The sequence below is a fragment of the Cebus imitator genome, unplaced genomic scaffold (assembly GCF_001604975.1).
Source record: "Cebus imitator isolate Cc_AM_T3 unplaced genomic scaffold, Cebus_imitator-1.0 Scaffold58, whole genome shotgun sequence".
NCBI classification, from domain to species: domain Eukaryota; kingdom Metazoa; phylum Chordata; class Mammalia; order Primates; family Cebidae; genus Cebus; species Cebus imitator.
This window is the reverse complement of record NW_016107373.1, coordinates 3054051-3060050: the sequence shown is the minus strand read 5'-3', so window position 1 is coordinate 3060050 and position 6000 is coordinate 3054051. Positions and strand designations below refer to the sequence as shown.

The 6000-nt window shown below is 58.4% G+C and overlaps 1 protein-coding gene across 5 annotated transcripts in view; it reads left to right on the top strand.

The window, feature by feature from the left end:
- The first annotated feature begins 3521 nt into the window (after window positions 1–3521).
- TSPAN18 (tetraspanin 18) overlaps window positions 3522–6000 on the top strand; it is a 204276-nt gene continuing 201797 nt past the window's right edge. For 2 of the 5 annotated variants that reach the window (XM_037738874.1, XM_037738870.1), the window contains exon 1: window positions 4225–4476. The gene's annotated coding sequence lies outside the window, so the exon portion shown is untranslated. Of the gene's footprint in view, window positions 3726–4224; window positions 4477–5255; window positions 5332–6000 lie in introns of those variants that run through there. The other 3 variants (XM_037738873.1, XM_017529385.2, XM_037738872.1) reach the window with 3 other exon arrangements.

Genomic DNA, 6000 nt, shown 5'->3' with positions numbered 1-6000 from the left:
TTTTAGTAGAGACGGGGTTTCACCATGTTGACCAGGATGCATTCTCATTCTTAAAATACCTAGAAGCAGGGCCTACCAGCCCAACTTGAAACTGCTGATCCAGATGCCCCATTTCCCAGGTGGGAACACTGAGGCCCAGAGAGGGGAAGGAATCGCCCAGTTGGGTGTGGGCCCGTGGACTCCGGGTTCAGGGATCTTTGCTGGGCATTAGTGCTCCCAGGATGCTGTGCAAATGCTCACCCTAGGTGTCCTGTGTATAGTGATTGGGGTGTAGAACCTGGGTGGTGCAGCACTAGACACACTTTGGTGAATTTGGGGCTTTTAGGCCAATTCAACATTTTTCTCCAGATGTTGGAGAAAGCGAAGTCTAAGAGCTTCTTAGGGGAAAGGTGAGTATTTTCAGAAGAACCACTTCTACTAGATGCCCAAATTCCAGAGATATCGAAAGCATCCTGGCCTGGGAGTCGGGAGGTCTGGGTCCAACGCCCAGCTCTTAACCATGATGAAAATCTAGTCTTTGTTTCTTCCTCAGTTTCCCCATTGGCAAAATGAAGTGGTTGAATTACAGAGAATTCTCCATAAGCTTCCTTCCCGAATCTTTCCAGAACTTTCAGGCCAGGCCACTTCTGGGTTTCTGCCAACCTAGACTCCAGTGGGTCGGCTCTGGCCTTCCCCGCTCCTTCTCCCTCCTGAGGACTGGCGGTCCATCCACAGCCCCACTGCCTGCTCCGTGGTTCCTTCCCAGCTTCTCCCCTCTCTAGCCCCCACTCCATGGTGGAGCCTTTACTTTCTGAGGTTCCTGGTAAGCCACAACCTTGGTGCCTTACTTGCTTTCATCAGACAGCAGAAGAGATCTATGGGCCATTTGCCCAAGCCTCCATTTCACAGATGGAAGCCCTGAGGCCAGAGAAGGGAGGGTGTTCCCAAGATTACTTGTGAAAGGGAGGTGAGCTCTTCCTACAACCCCGATCAGCCTTATCTTGTCCAGGACTAAATTCTTGGAGCGCCTAACTTTAAAGGAAAAGCAATTTTTTGTCTTAATATATTAGGTTGGTACAAAAGTAATTGTGGTATTGCTATTACATTCAATGGCAAAAACCACAATTACTTTTTTTTTTTTTTTAGACAAAGTCTCACTCTGTCATCAGGCTGGAGTGCAGTGGCACAATCTCGGCTCACTGCAATCTCTGCCTCCCAGGTTCAAGCGGTTCTCCTGCCTCAGCCTCCTGAATAGCTGAATACAGGCAAGCGCCACCATGCCCAGCTAATTTTTATATTTTTAGTAGAGATGGGGTTTCACCATGTTGGCCAGGATGGTCTTGATCTCATGACCTTGTGATCCACTCACCTCAGCCTCCCAAAGTGCTGGATTACAGGCATGAGCCACCATGCCCGGCCCACAATTACTTTTGCACCCATATTTATTTTTCCCAATTGAGAGGACATCAGAGATGTTCAAGGAGATGAAAGTCACTGGAGGTAATCCAACGGCCTCCAATACCCTAATTGACCTGGTGGGCAGTGGGTTGGAGGGGGTCCCTTCCCAGTTCTCTTTGAACTCTCTTGATGAAGAGTTTGTTGCTGATGTGTCTTTAACAGCTTTCTAGCCTTTGCTATAATCTCCCTTTCAAAGAGAAAGTGGGGCCTGGGCCTCAGCACCTTCCTCAGGCAACAGTATCTTGTTAGGCTGTATTATTATTATTGTGGTTAAAGATACATTGTTAGAATTTAATAACACTTTTATTTTCATTGTATTTATTTTAATTGTTACCTTCTATTTACAGTAATGTGATGCTGACCTTCCATTTATGGTAGCAATTTAACAGATCTTTTTAAAAACAAGCTCACTTAAGTAAATCAAAAAATGACAACATAAGAGTTGATTTAGAGAAGGCTATTCAGATGTCCTTAGCTGGTGCACAGATAGGGCCAGGTTCTCCACCGAGGCTGGAAAGAGGGGGAGTTCCGGGAAACTGACTTGGAGCCAGAGTTACAGACCCAGCTGGTTGTCTGAGTGGTGCAGAGGATCTGCCCGCTCTTCCCCTACGCTCTGCCCACTTCTGCCAAACCCCAGACCCTTAGAGGCTCTATCCCTTCCTCTGGCTGTCTCTGGTCTCCACTTCCCAAGCTCCAGCACCCTTGCTGTGGGCTTCCCGTTTTTCTTCTTTAAAGGTATGTGGGCCTGGTGTCCAAGGAGGCCGACACAGGGCCTCTCCCGGGAGCATCCCCAAGTGCAGGGTCTGTGTGGTTCTCAATGAGAGGAGGTCAGCCTCCACCCTCCATTCTGTTTTGGCAGCTGAAGGGTGAACATGGAGGCCTTCCCCTGGTCCTCCTCTTACAGAAATTCCACCATTAGAGATTTCCTCCCCATAGGTCCCTTTAAAACCATGGATCCAGGACTTTTTCTTCCAGCGACCTGCCTACTCTGAGTCCTGGCAACTCTGTGAAGTTCTTGAAAGGACCAGACATCCCTAAAGTCCTTACAGGGACGTATCCGTTTCCTGGAATGTGGGCAAGGAAAGGCAGCCACTTCTGCTTCTCAAAACTCTGGCTGGTGGCTGGGTGAAGTGGCTACGCCTGTCATCCCAGCAGTTTGGGAGGCTGAGGTGGGAGGATCACTTGAGGCCAGGAGTTGGAGACCAGCCTGGGGAACATGATAAGACCCCAGCTCTACAAGAACACAAACACAAAAACAACAGAAAACATTAGCCAGGCATGATGGCACATGCCTGTGGTCCCAGCTACTAGGGAGGCTGAGGTGGGAGGATTGGATTGCTTCAGCCGAGGAGGTGGAGGCTACAGGGAGCCGTGCTTGCCCCCCTGTACTCCAGCCTGGGCAACAGAGAGAGGCCTTGTCTCAAAAACAAAATAAAACAAAAAAACACGCCCCAAACTGCCCTGTGGCCTGACCACCAACATTTTTTTTTTTTTTTTGGGACGGAGTTTCGCTCTTGTTACCCAGGCTGGAGTGCAGATCTTGGCTCACCGCAACCTCTGCCTCCTGGGTTCAGGCAATTCTCCTGCCTCAGCCTCCTGAGTAGCTGGGATTACAGGCACGCGCCACCATGCCCAGCTAATTTTTTGTATTTTTAGTAGAGACGGGGTTTCACCGTGTTGACTAGGATGGTCTCGATCTCTTGACCTCGTGATCCACCCGCCTTGGCCTCCCAAAGTGCTGGGATTACAGGCTTGAGCCACCGCGCCCGGCGACCACCAACATTTATACACAAGACAGGAGCAGGGTCAGCTCCTTCCCTTCAGTCCCTCCTTAGTGAGAATCAGTTGGCCAAGGGCCTGGTGCAGAGCTGGAGTGTGCTTGAATTCTACGGCCCACGGGGATGGAGTGTGGAAGCTTCAAGCTGGGACTCAAAACAGAGTTCCCACGGGAAGAGGAGTGGGCAGCCCGAGCCCCGGTCGTCAAGGCAGTCACCGAGCGCTTTCACCTGGGCTGCCGGCTGTGATCTGCTGGATTGTCCGTTTTGCCTGGGGCAGGGCCGGGTAGCTGTTTTAACGGAAGTTCAGAGGTTAAAAGTCTCAGTGAAGTCAGGTCAGGGTCTGGGAGGGGGTGCGGCTGTGACAGCAGTACAGAGAAGAAAAGACAAGCTCTCCAGAACCCCAATAACTTCAGCTCTGAGGTTGGAGACACAGATCTGGCCCCTAGCAATCAAGTCATTTGCATCTGAGCTGCGTTCAGGCCCCCTCTCTTATCTGCAAGTCAAAGGAGGGTGAGTTCCCCAGGCTTTCAAAGGGTACTCCCTGGGGCAACGTGAACCCCAGGAACGAGGTCCGGCCCGAGGATCCTACCCCAAGCCCAGCGGTCGGGCCCGGGGGCAGCTGAAAGTTCCCCGGGAATAAACACTCCGGGTCCAGCGTGCCCCTCCCCACTCCCGCCACGATCTTCCGAATTCAGACGCAGCGAGGGCCGGCGAGCAGAGCGGGAGGTGGTCGGGGGCGGAGGAAGGGGAGACTGGCAGAGGGCGGGCCCAGGGACCCCCCAGACAGGGCGTGGACGCGGAGGCCGAGGCCGGCGGGAGGCGAGGGGCAGCCCGCGCAGGAGGCTGGAGTCTTTGCGGCGGCGGCGGCGGCGGGAGCGGGGAGGGGCCGAGGTTTGGGGAGGGGGAGGGGGCGCGGGGGAGGGGAGGGACGGACGGCGGCGGAGGTGGGGCGGGCGGGCTGGCGGGCGTGCAGCTGCCGCCGGCGTCGCGGGGCTCCAGGCTGCGGGGCGGACGCAGCGCAGAGCGATCCACCGCGGAGCCGCGCGAGGCCGCCCGAGCCCCGGCCCCGGCCCCGGCCCCGGCCCCGGCCCAGAGCCCCGAGCGAAAGCCGCTGCCTCGCACCGCGGGTCCCCGGACGCGTCGCCACCGCCGGGAAGGCACCCGGCGCCGGGCAAGTTGCGAGCGCGTCCCTCCGCCCGGGAAAGTTTCCCCCCGGCAGCCGGCGGGAGTTGGCTCGGGGTCCGGCCGCCGCCGCTGGAAGGTAGGGGGCTCCGCACCTCTGCGCCCTCCCCACGCCGCCGCCGCGCCCCCGGGGACCTGGGGACCCCCCGCGCGCCGGCCCGGGGGTGCTGCTGGACGCGGCGGGAGAGTGGGGTGGCGCGGGGGCCCAGGACGGTCCCGGGAAGCCCAGCAACCAAGTTCCACTCAAACTAGCACGCGGGGGCTGGGGGGGCCGGGGGCGGGCTCGCCCGGTGCCTGCCCGGGGCCCGGGGCTGCGCCCAGGACAGGTGCAGAGCCGGTGGGCGCCCCACGCTCCGGGCGGGGGAGTGGGGGCTTCTGGAGAACGGCGCGGGGTGGCAGGTGTGGTTGCGAGGTTCGGGGTTTCGGCCAGGGCTGCGCCCGGAAAGGGGCTGCGCGCCCCGCCACCCGGTAGCAGGGCAGGGAGGGACCAGGGACCCCGGAGCGGCGATCCGGGCCGGGAGGGCTGCGGGGACGGGCAGCAACCCAGGAGGGCGGGCCGCCTTTGGGGTCCCTGGCCGCGGGGCGGGGCGGTGGCGCCACGCGTTCCTCCAGGACGCCCCTTATTCCATAGGCGTGTGCGGTTTGGGGAAGCGGAGACCCCGTGGGGAGCGGGGTGGGTGGGAGGCTCCGGCACCTCCGGATTTAGGGGGCAGTGGGAGCCGGTTGGGAGGGTGCTCGGCTCGGGTGGGATCGCGCCGGCTCCGGGTCCTGCTGGAGCGAGGTGAGTGGGCTCCCGCCAGGGGGCGCCCTGCCCCGGCCCTCGCCCGCAGGAAGCGCGCCCTGGCTCCTGTGAGGAAACTGCGCCCGCCTCCGGGACGCGGGGCCGCCCCAGGAGCCCGCCCTGCACCGGCCCGACGGGGCAGCGGGACCGAGGGTGAGGCGAAGGGTGCCCAGTTCTACCTGCGCCGTGGGCTGGAAGGGCTGGGAGTCGGGGTGTGAGTTTTCTTGGGGAGGCTGGCAGGGCACGTGGATGAGTGAGACATTTACCCCCGGGGAAAGACGTGAGAAACGGCGACTGCGGATCGCTGCGGAGAGAGTGCGTTGGGGAATTAAGTTTTTGAAGTTTTTTGGGGTTGCAGAAACCCAAACCCCAAAATGCTTGCACCCTTTTTGCAAAAGTTGCACCTCTGTTCCTTGGATCTGGCCGAATGTCTCGTGAAGGCAGGATGGGGGTCTTGGGGTATCCTCTCTCTGGGCCCAAGTAAACTGGGAGGCACGGGGTGGGAGGTGGGGGATGGGGCCTTAAAGACTTTAGCAGTCCAGGCACAAGTGTTCATTTCTCAGCAGTCAACGAGCCCTGGCCCCCACCCTCACCCCCTGGGTCTGGGTCTCTAGGCCGCATTCTTGTCATTTGACAGTTACGGTGGAAACCTGCCCCGGGTCCCAGTTGTCTGGCCTCAGAGTCCCTGTATGTTGAGTCTGTGTGTCTGTGCCTTGGGAAGTCGACGGCTGCTGGCATCTGTGAGGAGTGTCATCTTTGTCGTGTGCAGGGCTAACATTGAAGGGACACTGGAGGGGCTATGGCCTCATCTTTCTCTCCAGT